We start from the raw sequence: 22,318 nt of genomic DNA, 5'->3' as shown, positions 1-22,318 counted from the left end.
ATTGGTAATACACTGCTGCCTACTTGGATTCATCATCTATCTCTTAACTACCCTGTTGATGACCCACAGTATAGTATTCAATGGTTCAAAGACATGTAAAAAAAATGCACGTTGATATAATATCACTATGAATATTGATGCAGAAAAAATGGCTCTATGTATTAGAAAGAATCTTATGGTCATTAAAAGTACTATACATTAAAAGCAATTCAATCCATTTTCTAGCTCCTAATCAATTCTCAATATAGTTAACTGTTCATCTACAGCATCTGTTCAAGAGCTAAGTGTTGATGGACCAACTCTATGGGTTACATGTCATAGTCTGGACAACAGGGATTCTTCATCTGATTGTGTTTTTTTTTCCCTGTGAATGTAGCTAAGCCAAACTCTTTTGAGTGCTAATTTGCCACTGGGTACCTTGGTCAAGGAGGTCTATGGACAGATTTCAAGGAGGCCCATGAACTGGGGTGGGAAAAAAGTACATATTTGTTTTCATTAACCTTTGGTTTCCTGTGTAACACTTAAAAACATTATCTAAAGGAGTCCATGAGTTTCACCAGACTGTCAAAAGGTTCCATGACACAAAAAAGGTTAAGAACCCTTGGCCTAGACCTCATTTTATAGAAGAGCAAACCGAAATTCAAAGAAAGTATTTGCCTAAGGTCAAGAAGAGGATGAACTCAGGGGGCGGAGCCAAGATGGCAGAGTAGAAGGACAGACCTGTAGAAGCTCCCCTCTATAGCCCATAAAACACCTGTAAAAAATTACTCTAAACAAATTCTAAAGCAGAAGCTACAAAATGACATACTGAAAGAGATTTCTAGCCCAAGACAGCCTGGAAGGCTGACAGGGAAGGTCTATCGCACTAGGCACGGAGTGGAGTGCAGCCAGGTCTTCACCACTGTGCAGCAGGGACAGGACTGAAACAGGCTTCAGGAGGTGGAATCCCTGGCAGCAGCTACTGCCCAGATTGCTCAATTCACAAATGCCAAAGACAGCTTCAAAGGTCAGTGAGAAAACTCTTTCACCTAAGTGAGAAGAGTTCTGGGTCTGGTCCCACTGGCAGTAGCCACTGCAGCAGAACATCCACTTTTGGAGCCCTCAGCCTAAATCCCTTGGGAATTGAGCAGCTGATCTGGATCTCAGCCCTGAGTAGCTTTCCTGGGTTGAGGAAGAGTGCTGGCATAGTGAAGCCAGAGGCAGTTGTTGAGAGGGAATTGTACTCGCAAATCCTGGGCAGAACAGAGTGATTGTGGTTGCTTGCAGACAAGAGCACAGGCCAGGAGAGAAGTAAACTCCCTTCCCTTGATCGTGCCTTGGAGGAACTGAGAACTTAGAGGTCCCCAGAGAATACCCTCCTCTTGACAAAGGAAAATGCCCAAAAAAGGGGGAAAAAAAATAAGACTATAGAAGGCTACTGTCTTGGTGAACAGTTATTTTCTTCTATCCTTTGGGATGAGGAAGAACAATGCATACCATCAGAGGAAGACATCAAAGTCAAGGCTTCTATATCTGAAACCTCCAAACTAAATATGCAATGGTGTCAGGCCACGGAAGAGCTCAAAAAGGATTTTGAAAATCAAGTTAGAGAGGTGGAGGAAAAACTGGGAAGAGAAATGAGAGAGATGCAAGTAAAGTATGAAAAGCAGGCCAACACCTTGCTAAAGGAGACCCAAAAAAATGCTGAAGAAAATAACACCTTGAAAAATAGGCTAACTCAATTGGCAAAAGAGGTTCAAAAAGCCAATGAGGAGAAGAATGCTTTCAAAAGCAGAATTAGTCAAATGGAAAAGGAGGTTCAAAAGCTCACTGAAGAAAATAGTTCTTTCAAAATTAGAATGGAACAGATGGAGGCTACTGATTTTATGAGAAACCAAGAAATCACAAAACAAAACCAAAAGAATGAGAAAATGGAAGATAATGTGAAATATCTCATTGGAAAAACAACTGACCTGGAAAATAGATCCAGGAAAGACAATTTAAAAATTATGGGTCTACCTGAAAGCCATGATCAAAAAAAGAGCCTAGACATCATCTTTCATGAAATTATCAAGGGAAACTGCCCTGATATTCTAGAACCAGAGGGCAAAATAAATATTGAAAGAATCCACAGATCCCCTCCTGAAAGAGATCCTTAAAGAGAAACTCCTAGGAACATTGTGGCCAAATTCCAGAGTTCCCTGGTCAAGGAGAAAATATTGCAAGCAGCTAGAAAGAAACAATTCAAGTATTGTGGAAATACAATCAGGATAACACAAGATCTAGCAGCTTCTACATTAAGGGATCGAAGGGCGTGGAATATCATATTCCAGAAGTCAAAGGAACTAGGACTAAAATCAAGAATCACCTACCCAGCAAAACTGAGTATAATACTTCAGGGGAAAAATTGGTCTTTCAATGAAATAGAGGACTTTCAAGCATTCTTGATAAAAAGACTAGAGCTGAAAAGAAAATTTGACTTTCAAACACAAGAATGAAGAGAAGCATGAAAAGGTAAACAGCAAAGAGAAGTCATAAGGGACTTACTAAAGTTGAACTGTTTACATTTCTACATGGAAACACAATATTTGTAACTCTTGAAACTTTTCAGTATCTGGGTAGTGGGTGGGATTACACACACACACATGCACACATGCACACACACATAGAGACAGAGTGCACAGAGTGAATTGAAGAGGATGGGATCATATCTTAAAAAAAAATGAAATTAAGCAGTGAGAGAGAAATATATTAGGAGGAAAAAGGGAGAAATGGAATGGGGTAAATTATCTCTCATAAAAGAGGCAAGCAAAAGACTTTTTAGTGGAGGGAAAAAGAGGGGAGGTGAGAGAAAAACATGGAAGTTTACTCTCATCACATTCCACTAAAGGAAGGAATAAAATGCACACTCATTTTGGTATGAAAGCCTATCTTACAATACAGGAAAGTGGGGGATAAGGGGATAAGCAGGGTGGGGGGGATGATGGAAGGGAGAGCATTGGGAGGAGGGAGCAATTTGAGGTCAACACTCATGGGGAGGGACAGGATCAAAAGAGAGAATAGAAGCAATGGGGGGCAGGATAGGATGGAGGAAAATATAGTTAGTCTTATACAACACGACTATTATGGAAGTCATTTGCAAAACTCCACAGATAAGAGCCTATATTGAATTGCTTGCCTTCCAAAGGGAAGGGGTAGGGAGGGAGAGATGAAGAGAAGTTGGAACTCAAAGTTTTAGGAACAACTGTTGAGTACTGTTCTTGCTACTAGGAAATAAGAAATACAGGTAAAGGGGTATAGAAAGTTATTTGGCCCAACAGGACAAAAGAGAAGAAGGGGACAAGGGCAGAGAGGGATGATAAAAGAAGAGGGCAGATTGGTGATAGGGGAAATTAGAATGCTCAGTGTTTTGGGGTGGGGGGAGGAGACAAATGGGGAGAAAATCTGGAACGCAAAATTTTGTGAAAATGAATGTTAAAAGTTAAATAAATAAATTTTTAAAAAAAGAATATATATGAAATTGGTATAAAGTCGATTACAATGTAAATTCAAGGTACTACTCACTGCAAGATCAGGAAAAATCTGACCCAGAACTCTCAAGCATTTTTTAAAATCTCCTTAACGTTTCACACTTAGTCAATTATCAAGGGCTGACACTAATTTCTCTCCAAAATTTTTCAGGTCAGTTCATTTCCAAATTAATTAATTCATAACTTTCCTTGATCAAGTGGGTACTGAAATTATATCATAACTAAACTTAATATTGTGGTCTAAGTCCTATCCAATTGCAAATATGCTGCTGCTTCACAGTTCCAGCTTTCTCACCTCCAATTTATCTTGGATTCAGAAAATCATTTTGCTCAAAACATCATTTTGACCATACCACTGCTTCTCGAAAGCTCTCAAATCTAATTAAAACTCTTAATTCTTGGTTTCAAGCCTCTTTACCACCTGGCTCCCCTTTTCCTTATGCCCTCCAGTTTCTACTACAGTCCAGTACATACTCTGTAAGTCTTACAATTACCACAAATAATTTGCCTGATTTCCCCTTGTAAGATTTTGGTCATTTTTCCCTCATTTAAAATTCCCTCTCTCTTTCATTCTGACAAATCAAATCCCTCTTCTTCTCCAAAACACTGATCAAAAATTCCCTTTCTATGAAACCATAACTCCATTTGCCTTATCACAATCACTTGGGCAACCCCAACACTTCTGTAAAGTTGTACTTGGTTATATGTACACAACCTGAGTAGGATTTCTCACTATAAAGCCATTCTTAGTCTTGGCCAGAATATTATCACAAGTGAATCCATGAAGTCAAAAAAAAAAAAAAAAAAAGGTCCTTTTGTTACACCATTTAGCACGGAGTTGAGCCCTAATACATCTGGAGAAACAAAACTTAACTAAATCTGTAATTCTCTCTGATTCCAAATATGCATTACAATTCTTTCAAATTAGAAAACTACAATTCAAATAACATTGGATTTTGCAAACTATTGCCCTTGGTGAAAGTGTTTTATCTGTGGTAATAACTGCACAGAAGGTCATATATGTATATATATGGAAATATATACAGAACAGGAAATAAAAACTAGACTTGTGTTTTTGATGGGTGTAAGAACCTTTTTAAGATACTAGGAATTTTAGGGGCAGCTAGGTAGAGCAGTGGATTGAGCACCGGGCTTGGAGTCAGGAGGACTTGAGTCCAAACTTGACCTTAGACACCTGATATTTACTAGCTGTGTTACCCTGGGCAAGTCACTTAACCCAGACTGCCTCTCAAAAAAAAAAGACACTACGATTTTGACCTCATCGTATCATGAAATTTATTACTGCTATAGGCTGAATGGGCAGCTAGGTGACACAGCAGAGAGCACCAAGCCTTGATTCAGGAAGACTTAAGTTCAAATCCAGCCTCTGACATTTACTAGCTGTGTGATCCTGAGCAAATTACTTAACTGTCTGCCTCCATTTCCTCATCTGTAAAATGAGGAAATGGCAAACCACTCCAGTATCTTTGCCAAAAAAACCCCAAAAGGGGTCACAAAGAGTCAGACACAACTGAAAACTACTAAAAAAAAAAAACAGGCTGAATATGATATAAGTAGAAGTGAGTTGTAAACCACACATTATAAGCACTCAATTAGGCAGCTAGGTGGCTAGTGGACTGAGTGCTGGACTTGGAGTAAGGAAGACTTATCCTGCCACTTACTAGCTATGTGACCCTGGGAAAATCATGTCACCTAACTCCACTTCAGCATCCTCATCTGTATAATAAGGGAGTTACACTCATTGCCCCCTAAGGTTCTTTGCAACTCTAATGCTAAGATCCTATTAAATATTTGTTCAGCCAATTAATCAACAAATACTTATTAAGCTCCTACTGTGTTCCAGGGGCTACACTAAGCACTGGGTATACAAAGAAAGGCAAAAACAGTCCTTGTCCTCAAAGAAGATAACACATGTTGGGATGAGGGAGAAGAGGAAGAGAAGAGAACATATTTTTTAAAAAAAGCTAAAAAGGGGGTAGGAAGGAAGGGTATCCAACACAGGGCCATGATGAAGACCAGCAGAGGGGAGCAAAAAGAAGAGGTGGCTGCACTGAACCTCTTCCTTAAATGGAGGATCTGAAATGAGTTCTTCGATGCCCACCCTCCATTCCCTCCAATTAGAGGGCCCGGGGATGGTGAGGAGATGTGAGCTCTGGAGTTGATATGCTATTTGCGGGGGTTTTTTTTTTGGTTTTTTGGTGAGGCAATAGAGATTAAGTGACTTGCCCAGGATCACACAGCTAGCAGGTATTAAGTGTCTGAGGCTGGATTTGAACTCAGGTCCTCCTGACTCCAGGGCGGGTACTCTATCTACTGAACCACTGTGCTGCCCCTAGAATTGATATGTTCTCACAGGAAGATGAGTTACTGCAGACAATGATGAAGACCAGGCCCTATTTTAGGTTCTATCAATTACCATTATATTAAATATGGTTAAGGTTAAAGATAAAAAGTCTTAGTACCAGAGTCACTTTTTTAAAAGATGTGTACTGCTATCTTGTTTTTGTATTCTCATTTCCCAACACCTCCCCTTTGCCCCCAAGCAGAGTTATATTTTATAACAAAGAATAAAAGCGAAAAAAGCAGTTCAGCAAAATCAACCAATGCAACAATCAAGTCCACCAGCACATGCAGTGTTCTGCACACTCATGCTCCCCCTCTGTAAAGGAGGGAGGTGCATCCTCAGCGCTCTGCTTCAGGCTCTGGCGGGGCATTCTAATTCCATAGCACTCAGTTTCAATGGCACTGCTGCTATTTTTCGTTAGTATTGCTGCAGTCACCGTGTCAATCCTTTATTAGTTCTGCTTACTCCATTTTGCACCAATTCAAGTCCTTCCATGCCTGTCTGTATTCTTCATACTAATCATTTCTTATATCAGAGTAATATTTCATGACATTCACGTAACACCATCTATTTAGCTATTCCCCAGTCAATGAGCATCTTACTTTGTTTCCAGTTTTTTGCTACTGCACAAAATTCTGTTATGAATGGTATATATGGGATCTTTCTTTCTTTGACTTTCTTAGGATAAATGCTTAATAGTTGGACCAATGGATCAAAAGGTCTAGACATCCTGAGTCACTTTCTTAACGTAATTCCAGATTGCTTTCCAAACAGATGGACAAATTCACGGTTCTCCCCAAAGGACATCATCAATATGCCTGTATTTCTATAACCTTTTCAACACTGACATTTCCATCTTCTATCATCTTAGACATTTTGCTGACCATGAAGTGAAACCTCAGAGTTGTTCTAATTTGCACTCCTCTTCTTAATAGGGATTAGGAACAAACTTTTATATGGCTGTTAATGGCCCATTATTCTTTCTTTTGAGAACTATTTGTTCATATTCTTTGACCATATATACATTGTGCTATGGTTTGGCATGTTTGAAATTTGTGAATAAATAATACAAATGGCTCCAAAGGAGAAAGTGAGGCTGGTGACTTTGCACATCCCCTCCTCACTTAAAATCCAGTTCACTTGCAAGTCACAGCATCACCTTCCTGTTTCATGGTCCTCTTCAAAAAAGAAGGACAGACAACAACAACTAACATGTATATCATTAAAATATATATGTATATCTATGTACATACTGTGATAGATATAGACGTATCAGCTCCCTATAAGAGATATTTAATAAAAAGACATTTGATCCTCAACTGACTAACCACTTCTCTTCTGATCACAGTTGTGTTAATTTTGTTAGTGGAACACTTTTAATTTCAATCATAGATAATTTTAATTCATACACACACAGACGCACATAAACACACACAGAGACACACACATGCACGTGCACACACTTGCAGGAACACCAGCACACAGCAAGGAAACTAGGCGACAGAGTAAATAAAGCGACAGGGCTGGAGTCAGAAAGACTCCTCTTTCTAAGTTCCAATCTGGCCTCAGACACTTACGAGCTGTGCGATTCTGGGCAAGTCACTTAACCCTGCCTCCATTTTCTCATCTATAAAATGGGCTGGAGAAGGAAATGGCAAACCACTCCAGTATTTTTCCTAAGAAAACCCAAATGGGGTTACAAAGAATTGTACACAACTGAAACAACTGAAAAACACACACATGTGTACGTATATATGGGTATACATATATACCCATATACACATACATATATTCTGCTAAAAGTTACAAAAAAAAGTAAAAGGAAATTTCTTTAAAGTTAGTGAATGTGAATTAAGTACTAGTAACTTAATGCTTATTTATTTTGAAAATCAGCAGAACCAAATTCTATTGCAATTATTCATAGTTTTGAATTCTTAGTTTCAACAAAAAGCCTAAAATCCCCAAAATGCATATAACAAGATGGGCAGTAAATGACAAATGTCTTAGGAGGATGGTCTCAGTGTACCCCTGGAATATTCTCTTTGTGATATCTCAACTGTACATCTCCTAAATAGCATGGCTCCACAGGGGGCCTCATTATTAGAAGGTACTTCTAAGAGATGTCTACCTTGATACTCCCCTCTCTGGCAATGTCATCTTTCCCAGACCCATTTAAGACGCTTTTTACCTCAACCCCTCCTATTATTTCATTTACGACATCAGGGTTTTCCTAGCTGTCCTAACAGAATCATTTATCCTTACATTCATCTTAACACATTTCTAACTCTACATTTATCCTCTCATCTTCTCCTTCAGTATTAAAGGAAGAACATACCTTTTGTTCTTTAACAATAAGCCCTCTCCTCTGTAGTGACCTCTGCCTCTTACCACCACCCTCAACTGCTTAGCAGGTTGTCATGCCGTCCCCATCCTTGGATCACCTTCACCATCTTTTTTCTTCTCAGGTTCTCAACTGCTGCTAGAACTATACTGATTTAGCCAACTGTGTAATTAAGTTGTCCAGCTATCAATTGGTAAGGCTGCTTGAGCATTAGCAAGGATTTGTTAATTTGATTACAGTATAGTGAAAAGAACTTGGGTTATAATCTTGGGTCTGCCACTTACTGTCTGTAGCACCACAGAGAAAATGCAAAGTCTCCTATCTCTCATCCGTAAAATGAGAGCATTCGGCTGAATGATCTCTACCTTCCTTTTAAATCCCATGACCCTCTAACTTTAGAAACTTTGTAAAGCAACTGTTGTATAGGCCTAGCAAGCTCCCTAATTTCCCTTCCTCCTCATTCTCAGCACATGATCTTATGTTGATAGAGGTCATATGTCTTCCTGTTCACTTTAACACATCTGATTCCATCTATTTTCTCATTCTTCCCTACAGTCTTAAGAGGAAGAGAATCCTTGCTACTTTCTAACACTGACTCCTCCACCTGTGCCCTTTGTCCCACATTTCTCTCTTCCCTCTCCAATAGCTCTCTTCTGTTTTCAAAACACACAGGTTTCCCCAATGATGGATAAACCAATACTTAACTCTATTACCTTCTTTAGCTATCACCCTTTCTCCCTCACTTTACTATCAGATTTCCCAAAGGCATCCTTTACATATATATGTATATATGTATGTGTGTGTACATATGCTTATATATGTATATATAAAAATATATATACAATATGTGTGTGTGTGTATAGACATAAACATGTATATGGAGAGACAGAGACAGAAAGACAGAGATAGACACAGACACTCTTCTACTCCCTCACCATTTTATTCACTGTAATTTACATTCAGGATATCTACACAATGAAAGCAAATTCCTTAGAGGTTAACAAAGACTTCCTTCTCACAAAATCTGTGACACATTTTTGTCTTACTTTACTACAAAAACTTTTCTAATAACTCACTTTTAAAAAAAAAAATTTCCTTTCATTTCTGTTTCTTCTATATCTAACCACATTATGATCTCCATACATAGACAACATCCCCCTTGGAAGCTGCAGAGTGGAGGAAAAACACACTTGGAGTCAAAGATCCAAGTCTGAACTCTGGTTCCTCTAGCTCTCAGTCTATAATCTAGGTCCTTCTACAAGAACATTAATTTATGACTTCAATGATTACCTTGATAGTATTCCCCTAATGCTGAGCATAGGTACACAGCAGCATCTTAATTAAGTAAATGCTGAAAAAATACTGATGATATCTGATGGTCCCCCATTGCCTTTTCCTTTCATTGTCAATTTCTCTTTATCTTTATGAGATAAAGAACTTCTTTATGAGGTTCTTTCCTCAGGGGCTCCAGGTCTCCCAAGTTTTGGAAGAAAAAAAAAAAGCTACCCAACCCTCACTTGGCATTGCCATACCCTGGATCTCATCCTCCTCTCACAGCTAAACTGCTGGCAAACTGAAAGAGTGACAGCCTTGGAGTCGAAGGACTTTGGTTCAAATCCTGCCTCTGTCATTTGCTAGCTGCATCACCCGGGGCAAGTCACTTACCCTTTCTGAGTCTTAGTTTCTTCATCTGCAAAATGAGAGGACTGAACAACACCACTACCCTAACTGGTAGCGCCCATTTGCTTAATCAATTAAAACAACCAAATTGGTCTTCCAAGCTTCTAGCCTATTACTCCCTGTGCCATTTGTCCTCTACGCAACTGCTAAAATAAACTTCCTAGGGTGCACATCTTCCATCACTCCTGTGCTCAAAAACTTTCCATGATTTTCTTTTGCCTCTAGGATAAAACACAAACTCCATGGCGAGGCATTTCAGTCATCCATAATCTGGCTCTTTGCCTATCTTTCCAGTCTTTCTCCATATCATTCTCTTCTTATGCACTCTGTGGTTCAACTACATTGTACTACTAACTGGTCTCTGAATTTGACTCTCCATGTCTTGCTTCTATACATTTGCATGCGTTGTTCCCCATACCTAGAATGATCTCTTTCAAATCCTTTTTCAGAATCCTTGCCTTCCCTCAAGGCTTAGTTGAGGTGCCACCTCCTCTAAGAAAACCTTCCCTCTCTGCTATATAGCTATTAGTATTCCCTTTCTCCTCAACTTATCTAATATTACATTTGTGCGCACATGGGATCAATGCAGGAATGGTTTCATTTTTATCCTTTTCTTCCTAGAGCATAACATGGCAGTTTTAAAATAGTATTTAAATAATATTTGTTCAACTGAATGATATCCAAATGTATATCTCTAGTTCTGGTCTTATCCAACCTAAGTCTTACACTAGTTTTGTCTTCAAAACATTTCCACTTGGACATGAGACAATTGCTTCAAACTCAACATGTCCCAAACTGAGATTATTCTTCCTTCTAAACCAACCTCACTCTCAATTTTTCCATTTTGGTCAACAACACCATTTTCTGATTTACCTAGGTCAGAGTTCATCTTCAATTTCTCTCTCACCAATTCCTGACAATTTTCCTTTCCAATCTTCCTCAGATTCATCTTTCCAATTCACTTGTATCAACTTATTCGTGTCATGTCTAGATTACTGAAATAGTTTGGTGTCTCTGCTTCTAAAGTCTCTTCTCTGGAAAAAAAAAAGTCCTACGCTCCGTTGCCACAATTTTTCTAAAACACAATTTTCCATCATTTCACTCCTCTTGCTGAAACAAAAAAACAAAACAAAACCAAAAACCTTTTTTTCCCCTCTTACTGCCTGTTGGACCAAACCTGATGATACTCATCCTGGAAAACAAAATGCTATATCAACTGAACCCTCCTTTCCAATCTTACACCCACAATATCCTGCTAAGTATCCTCTTCCTCACTGACAGCAGTACCCTTACAAACCTTTTCTATTCTTGTATTTGTTTATGTTCCCTGATTAGAATGCTCTTTCCACTGCACAGTTTATCCAAATCCTATTAAGAATCATCCCAAATTCCATCTCCTCCACTAAGCCCTCTTTAACAACTCTAACTTATACTGCTCTATTATTTTTCTCAGCACCTATGATACCTTACTACACAATTTGTTCATTATTCCTTACAGATATATAGTGTTCTTTTACCGTTCCATGCATATCTTACTTACCTCCACAATAAGCTTGTAAATGCCTTGGAAGGTCGGGTCTCTCATGTACTTTTTTTCTTATCTATAGCAACTAGCAGTTCTAAGTATGTGCTCCATAAATATTTGCTGAATTGAATTTAAAACATACAATATATAGGCATTAATAGCAGCTACTTATCACAGCCTACCATTATAATTAGAAGATTAGGCCTTCTGAGGCAATGCAATTGCAACCATATGTAAAATTTAATGAGAAAAGGAATAATCATCCAACTGGACAGTTAATAGCTTTCCTCTTAGGAGACATTCCACAAGCTCTTTATTGATTACAAGAGCCAACCTTAGGAACTCTGGATGAAAGATTCAAGGTGCACATATGGAAAGAGTAGGAAAGGACAAGGTAGAATTAAGAGGGTCTGTCATTATCCCACCACTTAATCCTCTATCATGCCACAACTGGAAGTAAAGGACATCATAAGACTATTTCATTGCAGATGCCAGCTAACACTAAACTGTCTTGCTATTCTTAACTCATGCCAGAAGGCAGGAATGTGTTTTCTGAAGTACTCTTTGTACACTTAGCCCAGCAATTGCAAAATTAAGTGCTGAAAACTTTTTTTAAGGGGGATGAACTAATTGTATTATCTGTTAGTTAAGTTATTTAAAATCTATACAGATATCACTGACAAAAAGAGCGTCAACAAAAATTGTGTCCCAAACAAAATTTATTTTTAGTTACCCAAACTCTGAAAGTGATTACTGAGTGTGGAGGATTCTAATTATCCACCTCTCAATTCAAATATGTTTTGCACTTCTATGATCTGCCAAAACCCTGGACTCCACAGATCCCTTTCCTTCTGGAAGAATCAGACTGCCCTGCCACTGGTACATTCCTCACCCTACACCCTAGAAATCTCTCTCTCATGGATTGAAAATCAAATCAACAACATCATCACTATCCTACTCTGTTGTACTTGAGGTGTGAGGCTGGCTTGGGTAAAATTCCCTTCCCTGCCACTATTCCCTATTCCTTGTGGGTCTCATCCCCCTTTACACTGTATGCTTCCATTGTGCTATCTGACAAGAACTTCCCTCTACTTCCTCCCCTCCATATGAGACATATGCCCTCCCTCCCCCTAGGAATTACTATGTACATATTTTGTATTCAATTCTTCATACAGAATATAAACCTGTGAGGGCTGGGCTGAGACTGCTTGTTTGGCTGCTTTTGTTTTGATTCCCAGCATCTAGTATAGTGCTTAGTATTTAGAGGGCATGTGAGACATCTTTTCTGAATGGAACTCAAAACTAAAGAATTAGACAAAGGACTCCAAAGACACCTTAAACACACTAAGCCAAAAGTGTAATTTCAACCAAAAAATCCCAATAATGGCAAATACACTCAAAATAGAACAAAATCTATGTATTTGATAAAACTACTGAACCTGAACAAAATTAGAATTTCGAAAATATATTTGAACCAAACTGATTATTTTAAGTAGTCAAAAAACAAGGGCTGTGTACCATGAGGAAAGCGTGTTCTAAAAGCTATGGAACTAAAAAAATTTATTAGATGTGTTCCTTGCTGTCTCACTATCTAGTCAGAGAATTAAGAAGTATGTACATGAAAAGTTAAATAATAATATTCAGGAAAAAGAATGGCATAGACAAGAGATAGAAATATACTTATGGACTAAAAGTTAAGAAGATTCAACTCTAGCTCCAGTTCTTCCAATAACTAGCTGTGGGACATTGGTAAAACATCTCAGAGCTTGAGTGGTCCTAACCGCAAAATTAGTGGGCTAGTCTATATAAATTTTAAAATCCCTTTCAGCTCTAAAATTCTATGATCTAGATTCAGGGAGAAAATAACTGTGGACTCCAGTGATCTAGGGAAACTTTTCCACAGAGAAGGAAGGATTTTAAAGATGAGCCTTTAAGCAAGGGGAAAAGCTAAAACAAAGAAATGAAGGAAAAAGCATTCCAAAAAAAGGAAATGGTATGAACAAGGTAGGGAGAGCAGTTTAAACAGTAATTTATGAACTAAGTTTGAGCCTCTCTTTATATTCAGTCACTGCTGAAATGGTTACCCACTTATTCTTATGATAGTTTAAAACAGATATTTTTCTGTTGTACTAAAATAGTTTTTTCTCCTTATCCAAACTATACTATCTTTTAATTCAGTGACAGGCTACTGGTCAAGCAACAACCTAATTAAATTTGAAGGGGACCATCAGTAGAAGACTGGCTATCTACCAGGTGATGAATTTATTTATTTTTTTTGGCATCAACTCATGTCACCTCCTAAAGATGTGTGATGGATGTAATCTTTATCAGGGAAGAACCCACACTGATGAAATCACAGATCTTTAGAAATAATGAAATACAGAAAACAATGCTAAGCTCTGGGAACAGAAAAAGGTTGTCAATTCTTTTTACATGACTGGTTCACAGATTGCATAGTGTAAGATTTCAGAATTGCTATTTTCAAGGCATGTCTTTTGACAAGCAACAGAAAATTGCTATTTCAGAACTATGGTGAATACATTTGTCAGTGACTTTCCTATACTGTAAACAAGTATAAGTCAGACATAACATAAAGTCCAGTTTTTTAAATGCTTCCTTTGAACACTGACAAAATTTAATATTCAAGAATGCATGTTCCTTGACTAGAATAAAGTACAATCCACTCCAATAAACATTCAAAGTTGCTCAATAAGTCTATTACTAAGGAGGACTGTGATTTTAAAATGTTTTTGAAGCATTTCACAAAAATAAAGTGATACTAAAATCAAGAGGCTCTTACTTGTGACTTCTCCCATACTACAACTAGTCTTCATATAAAGCATAACCTTTAGCTGAAAAAATTCAACAGGATATTTGGAGATTAGGTCAGATTGCTAAATTTATCGTTTAAAAAATTGCCAGTTTTTCTTCTTAGCTTATGCTATGCAGTTCAATACAAAATTTAAATTTATGAGCTCTCTACCCTGTTTCACCTACTACACTTTCTCGTTCAGACTACATGTTGGCCAAGTTTGCTTGCGTTCTATGTGGCACTTAGGAGGCGGGGATGCTTCAGGACAACATGGTAACTACATAAGGATAAGGAGGCACGAGGAAGAGGTGAAAGGACACCCCCGCATTTGGGAGACCAGAGACCCATTTGAGGAATCGATGGGAATGCACTGGAATTCCATTTTGGAATCTTTGTGTTCTGCTTTCCTTTGTACCCCAGAGTTGAGCACAGTCCTGGCATATGCTGAGCGCTCCATGAATGCCTGCTGACTGACTTACTCAGGAGTTGGGTTTCAGGAGCTATCTAACTCTCTGGAGGAAGGGACCCAGGGAGCGGAGGAGCGAACCCTAAGCGCCAGGCTGGGGGAAAGGGGGGGCTGGAAAGTAGGAAGTCGAGGAAAGACCGCAGAACAGGGCGCCAGAGACGCCCAGGCCGTTCCGAGCCGGTCTCAAAGCAGCCACGGCAGGGGTGGGGGGAACCAGTCCATCGGAAACCTTGGGAAAGAAAGGCAGGCTGGGTGCGGTAGGGCCGAGAGATGGGGGGGGGCGTCAGCAGGGGATGGGGAGGCCGGGATTCAGAAAACGCAGTGGGGCAGGAGGGAAGGAAAAGGCACCCCGGTGCTCCACCCCTCCTCCCCCCAGCCCGGGGTCTCCTCCCCTGCCCCCGCCCCCGCGCCCCGGGGAGGACCACACTTGGCTGGTCCCCTCCGCACTCGGGCACCGCCGGGAGGGAGGCGGGGAGGGGTGGAGCGGGCACCGGAGCCACCCGGCGCTGTCCTGGGGGCGGCGGCAGCTGACAGCGGCGCTTCCCGTGGCACACTCACCGGCCGACAGGGCGCTCCTGGCCGCAGCGGCAGCTGCCCCAGCCCCGGCCATGATCCCCGGCGGACGACTGGGTGAGGGGGTGTGTGTGCGGAGGGGGGGTGTCCGGCTGCCGGAATAGGTCCGTCCGTCTGTCTTTCCCTTCGTGTCGGCCTCCTCCGGGGCTGGGGGAGCGCGGGCCCCGGCCCCTCTCCCCCCGCCCCCAGCCGCCTCTTCTTGCGGCCGCTAAGAGGCCCCAAGGCCGGAGACCCCGGCGGCAGCGCGGCCTCAACTCTCCCAGCCCCCCCCTCCCCTTTCCCCTCCCTCTTCCCCCCTCCCGCGGCAACCGCTCGGCACGCGCAGAGCCTACCATGATAGTCAGACTTCCCGCCCCCGCCAAGCGGCTGGCCAACCCGCCGGCAGGGAGTCTGCTGTGCCAGCCAATAGGAGACCAGAATATCCTAAGGAGGCGGTGGAGGGAAGGCTGAGGAGTCAACGGACCCAGGCTGACCCAATGAGTAAGGCGAAGAGGCGGACACGTTCAAGTTGAGTTGCACTACACAGGAAATATTCTAAAGACACGATGATTGACAGGAAGCGGAGCCAGCGGGCAGACGGGGAAGAGGTGGGACCAAACCTCTTAAAGGGGACGCACAAAGAATGTAGTGTAAGAAACTTCCCAGATTTCCTATTCTTTTTTTTTTTAAAGAGCACCTTATGCATTCCTATAGTAATGCCTTAAATATTGAAAATAAACAAGAAGACCAGGGTGCAGGTAAGAGGGAAGTTATATTTAGGGACGAGGTGGTTGGGAAGTTGGTTAGGACTGAAGGCAGAGGCTGCTTGCTACCCCGAAAGGAAGACTGCTGGGAAAATCTCCGATCTTGACGCTGCTGCTGTGAGCGTCCAGCTGTCGTCTCAGTCACTGTCCTGTGTCGGCACCGCTGCCGAAACTGGGTTTGAGCAATGAGACCCCGCCAAGTTCTGGTGGGTCACGGGTAGCAGAGCTAGCTCATCCGCATCCCGAGCCAGGTAGTAAGCGTTTGGACCAAGGCTGCCCGTGGATCAGGCATGCACAACTTTTCTTTTAATTGGAAAATGTGTACGTAGATGCGTGTGTGTGTCAGAGAAAGAGAGCAGCTCCAACCACCCGCCTGCCTACTCAGTGAGTATAATCAGCGTGAGCACAGGATGCAATTGATTATTGCCTTGCCTGCTGGATCGAATTGGGGAGCGGGGCGTGCCTGTGTATGGTGGCGCAGAATACAGTTGGAAGCCCTGGGTTCAAGTCCCGCCCCTGGCGCTTTTTAGCCGGGTGATCCTGGCCAATTCACTTAATCTTTCTCTGCCGTAGGGGACACTGAACTTTTAAAATTGCAGAAAAGGTGCCGAGCTTGGTAGGTTGAGGGAACTTTTTCACATTACCTTCTCAGGCACTGAGCGACCTTTCAGAGGTGCCAGTCAGTCTACTCTCTTGGCCTGGAAATTCTGTAAATCAATGAAATCACAGGTCCCGGACAACAAACACTTCACTGAGTAAGGACAGGTGGATGGTTGTAGCTTGTAGGTAGAGGAAGTCCATCCTAAGGTCATGGCGTAGGATTGGTTCTTTGTATTTGTAGCTCTACTGCAAGCGCATAGGAGACGTAGAATGGTTTAAGATTTGAACCCGCAGCAGCTACGTGCTAGCTCAGGAGCTGGAGGCAATTCACTAACCTCTCAGCCTTAGTTTACAAATTTCCCGTCTGTAATTGGAGAATCACTGCAATACTTAATATCAAATAAAAATGCACGTACACATTACAAACCTCAACAAGTGCATTACAAATACATGCTCTTCTCCCTGCCTCTACTTGTGAGGCAAGGATGTCTGGATTGCGTACCCAAGATAGCGCCTTGTACATCTCATCTACCTCTACGGGCAATAATATTAGAGACCCCTCCCCCGATCTATCAGGGTTATACCTGAACCCGGAGGGGGCAGTTAGGTTGACTCTCTCCCGAGTCCCAGAGCCTCTAAGCTACAAATGGGTATGCGGAACTCCTTGAGAACAAGGAATACCTTTTTGCATCTGAGTCTCCACTGCCTAACAGAGTTATTGGCACACAGCATATGCTTAATAAATGCATGTTGACTGAATATATATATGTATATATACACATATATGTATTGTGTAATCTCCATGCCATCTCCCCCGTCACCTTTTGCCGTTTTTGCTGTACTCGTCCTCTGAATAGTTTCTCAAGTCTAATCTCACTCCTCCGAACTATGCTTCATATTGCTACGATATTACTAATTCACAGTTCCCTCCTGTTCTCAGGGGGAAAAAAGTCTTTTATACTTTGTTCTAAGGCCCCTTGCACTTTGGCTGAAACTTACCTTTCCAGCTTTCTTTCCCACTTTTCCCACTCTGTTTCGGTCTAACGGGTTTGGTCTCTTCCTAACCACTGCCACCTCCAATACATTTGCAGCAGTAGTAGGTCATTTTCTACAAATTATTCCACATGTAATGACAAGTTAAAAGCTGGAAGACACCTCAAAAATCATTACAGCCAACTGCCTTTTTTTCCCCCCAAACAAATGAGGAACCAGGTCAGTGAATTTATTTGCCACATAGATACGGTTCAAAGCCAGAATTTGAATGGAGCCCTCAGAGGAAAATTCCCTCAACCAATAAAAATCCCAGGTTAAATCTTTTTTTAATTTTTAAAAAAGCTCTTAGAGCTATTATTTAGCACAATACTAAGTATTTAGTAGAGGACAATAGTACTGTGGCTTACTAAAATGCCGATCTTAGAGAAGGAAGGCAAGAATCTGAATCTGGCCTCAGATCCTCCCTGCGTGCTGGTTGGGTCACTTCACCTCTGCTATTGCTCTAATGTATAAATGAGGATTGCTGTAGTGCTGAATCTCAAGGGTTGTTAAAGATCAAATGAGATAAGGGATGGGCAGTGCTTTGTTCAGATATGGTGGAAGGAGCTACAGTATGCCTTTATATATGGTGTTGAGGTTTACAAAATATTTCCTGACAGTCCTGTGTGTCAGTAGTTAGGACCTTTTGTATCTTCATTTTACAGCTACATTCAATGAAGAAATATGGACTGGACCTGTGATTTTAATGGATTAGGGAAATTCCAGGTGAGGAAACTCCCTCTCCCAGTGCAGGCAGATATCAAGTGACTTGCCCAGGCCCAGCCAGGATGCATCAGGTTGGAACTTAAACCTAGGTCTTTCAGGATTCTAGACCAGCTCTATCCACTAATATCAATACTGCCTTTCAGGTTCAAGTTGTTACACTATAGTTTGCCAATTAAAAAAAAAAACTTAAAAAATTTTAGCACATACTGGTAAACTTATTGCACATAACCGACAATAGGGAGGCCAGGTTTTCAAAGTGCCTCAGGATCATCACTGTAGGCACCAATTATGGTTATACTAGTATGGTTCCTAGTACCAAACAATCCAGATTTCTGATTGAAATGTTTTATTGATCCTGTTTTGTCCTTATTTTCTTATTGAAGTAAAACTTTTGTTAAGGGTAGTTGATTTCTATACAGGGCCCCTTTTACTTTATTGCCCTGGAGTGGTTGACCAGTATCTTTGCACTGCTCTGATTTTCAGACTAACATACATCCGATGACTAACACTGCTACAAATTTTTAGGACTATGAAAACAACATTCTCAAGAAATGATGTCCTTCTGGGCTTTAACCAGAGACTACAATTTGCTAAAATCATACCCTGGCATATAACTGTATTAAAGTGTAAAATTATACCCTGGTGTCAAAGAGCCCCCAAGGAGACCCTGGGTCCAATTCTCAGGTAATGCTAGCAGTGAGGCCTCAAGAAAAGTCACAACTTCTCAGAGCCCGATTATCTTTAAAATGAAATTGAGTCAAATTATGTATAAAATCACTTTCACATCTAATGGGTCTTTGATTCCCTTTTATTCTTAACTCTAAGTATCTCTTTCCTACCATCCTCCCCTCAACTTCTCCCTTAGGGCTCCGGATAATCAGTTAACACAGCTATTAGTCCAGGTGTTTCAGTCCCAGCACCAGCCCACTCTGTTCCCCCTTGGAACCCCCAAACAACATACATCATCCTAACAGAGTTAATCATAATGCAGATACGGCAGGTCTCACCTTTGTTATTAAGGGAATTTAATCAAATTAGGCAACCCAACACCTCTGAATTCTATTTCATTATACAAGATATCTAGGATTTGAATAACATTTAATCATACACTTCAACAGAAAAAATGCAACTAATCTAAAGCAAAAATTTTTGAGAAAATGGCAAGTTTATGAGACCTATCAATTTGTAAGTTCTCTACCCTTAGCTGTAAGATCAGTCATGAACAAGCTATGTAGCTTCTGATCCACTTTATTTATGCATTGGTCTAAATCTCTATTTTCTCACAGTGCCAGGGATCTGTACTTAGTATACTGGACACATAGGAAGCACTTAAGCGTTTATTAATTTGACTTCATAGTAATGTGAGGCAAAAATCAGAATGTAATGGAAGTGCTACCAGTTCTTAGAAAGAAATCCATCACTTTGTTACACAGTATTAAAAATTATGGCAACTAGGTGGCACAGTGGATAGAGCACCTGGCCTGGAGTCAACAAAACTGGAGTTTAAATATGACCATCTTTGTGACCCTGGGGACATAACCGTTTGGCAAACTACTCCAGTATCTCTGCCAAGAAAACTCCATATGGGGTCATGAAGAATTGCACAAGACTGAAAAAACAGCAATGTTTTAACATATTCAAATCATCTACTTTAAATACGTAATAGATGTTTATATAATATACTCCATTGTAGCTTCATCACAGGATATCATAATAAATTGCTAGCAAGCAGAATTTAGCTTATTATGAATTAAAATTCTACAAAAATGCGATCTAAGAGATCCTATGGAAATCACTTTGTTCAGCTGTTGTTTAAAATAAACAGGCAATTAACTGGGGATTTGAGAGTGTTTTTTGCTCAAGTTTTATACTTTTGGGATTTGATCTGTATTTATAGTCTCCAAGAGAGAGCAGTTAGTTGCAAGCCTTCATTTGTGCATTTATCTACAAGCAAACCTAAAGGGTCAAAAATGAAGAACTGAAAATTTATGGCCACAGTTTTTAACTGTGCTTTGATTTCCATATGGTATCTTTAGTTTCCTTACATGTCAGAGGTGTTTTGGGAATAAAGAACAATCTCTACCACCTCCCATGTGATATATAATTAAAACATTGAAATTATTTTTCCCCAAGCATTAATGCATTACTAAATTCTGAGATTAAGATGAAGCCTAGTCATAACTCAAGATTAAGCAATTCCAATCCTATGTGTTAGTGTCCCAAAGCTTCCATCAGAAACTGATTTATGGCCATCACCTAATTCTTCAGGTTTTTCAGTTCCAGCAACTTAACTAATTCTGCACTCAAATCATTTCAGAGTGAGGTAAAAATCAGATCAGTCACTCTAGAACTTCAAGGAAACTTTGATTTTTATAGGGTACACATTTCCAGGAGAAAATGCTTTCACATATCTTTTTGTGAACTAGATTTTCCTACCAGATTTTGCTCTTTCATGTAGTTATTCTGACCAGATGCTTTATACTTTGAGGCATGTCATTTTAAAAGGCAGAGACAAAAACACAGGAAAAAACAGCATATAACACATCACACAATCTTATCTTTGCTAAAGAGATTCAAGTACTAAGTTGATGACATTTTAGTCAATTATGTTCTATTCCTCAGTATTCTAATAGCTTCCTCCTGTTCTGCAACATCCATTGTTTTCTACATGGCTATATTGAAATTCCATAGAATCATAAAAATGACATAATTCATCAAGCCTAAACTTGCATAGAAAAAACACTGGACTTCCTGACAATGTGATCCTAAAGCAAGTCACTCAGCTTTGTGAATATGGCAGTTGTGACTAGATTGACCTCAGGTTCCTTCTGGCTCCATTCTGATCACCTCCAAGACCTCCACCACACCCCAATAATTAAAATCTTTCTGCCAGACACAAGTTATATTTAATCACCACAGCTCTCATTATTTTACATGGACTTCCAAAAAATCACTGGTCCAAACAAAGTACAAATTTACCTTTTGGAAAGACAAATGTAATAATATACAGATCCCTTAGGAAATTTAAGAAATGGCAATTGTGAGAGCTGAACCTTAAGTTTTCTTCTGGGTGTGGGAAGACACTAATTGGTATCTTGCATTCTCTTCTTGTGGTACAAAATGAATTTAAGTTCAGATCTTGCCTTGTAAACCTGAAAGTGAAAATTAAATTTAGGCTATTATTCTAACACAATGTATGAAATTAAGTTAGTCAGTCAACAATATGGAATTTAAGTACCTAATCCAAATTCTGTATTGGTGATTAAAAACCAACTTTTTACCTACTTGTTGATCAAAGCAAGAATCTAAATTGGTAAGAGCTTTTTAAGTCTTACCTAAGGGGGAAAAAATTTATTATACAAGTCCTGTGCCAAATTCTTACATTAGCTACTACCTTACGTCTCAGCTCAGCTAGAAGTGCAAACATTCTTCAAAGCAATGGCTCATATTTATAAAGTGCTTTACCATATTTGAAGAGTTAACTGAGAAAAGCCAATACCAATCACTAAACAATAAAATTACCAATCCTCACTATATAATAGGGTGAATTTTTACTGGTTTTTGCAGTTCCCAAACTCCTTGTTATTCCACAAAATTTCTGCAAAATACCTACAATCACCTGGAAAATTTTGTCCATAACTATTATAAAAGACCTAGACTACTTAAAATAAATACTTTCCAAATTAAAAATAGGGATACCAAGTGGATTGATCTGCATCACTGGTGAGCTACTACCTCAGATCAGTCTTTTGCCATTCTTTGCATTCCCAGCACTTAATACTGTGTCTAGGACACAGCAGGCACTTAATAAACTGTAGGAAGAGATCCATTTTTATAAACGTCAGAGACTATATTAAATAAAAAAATGAGGTAGAATTCCAACTAGACTGACTCCAAAACTACCCTGGGGTTATGAGATTCTCTCCCAATAGTAGACAGGAGGGAC

The 22,318-nt window shown here is 40.1% G+C and overlaps 1 protein-coding gene across 1 annotated transcript in view; it reads right to left on the bottom strand.

Annotated features, from left to right (window-relative positions):
• USF3 (upstream transcription factor family member 3) overlaps positions 1 to 15,581 on the bottom strand; it is a 40,885-nt gene extending 25,304 nt beyond the window's left edge. Inside the window, exon 1 of the mRNA XM_072613967.1 lies at positions 15,257 to 15,581. The gene's annotated coding sequence lies outside the window, so the exon portion shown is untranslated. The remainder of the gene's footprint in view (positions 1 to 15,256) is intronic.
• Between the last annotated feature and the right edge of the window lie 6,737 nt (positions 15,582 to 22,318).

This window comes from Notamacropus eugenii, chromosome 5, assembly GCF_028372415.1.
Source record: "Notamacropus eugenii isolate mMacEug1 chromosome 5, mMacEug1.pri_v2, whole genome shotgun sequence".
Classification (NCBI taxonomy): domain Eukaryota; kingdom Metazoa; phylum Chordata; class Mammalia; order Diprotodontia; family Macropodidae; genus Notamacropus; species Notamacropus eugenii.
This window is presented reverse-complemented; position numbering and strand designations above follow the sequence as displayed.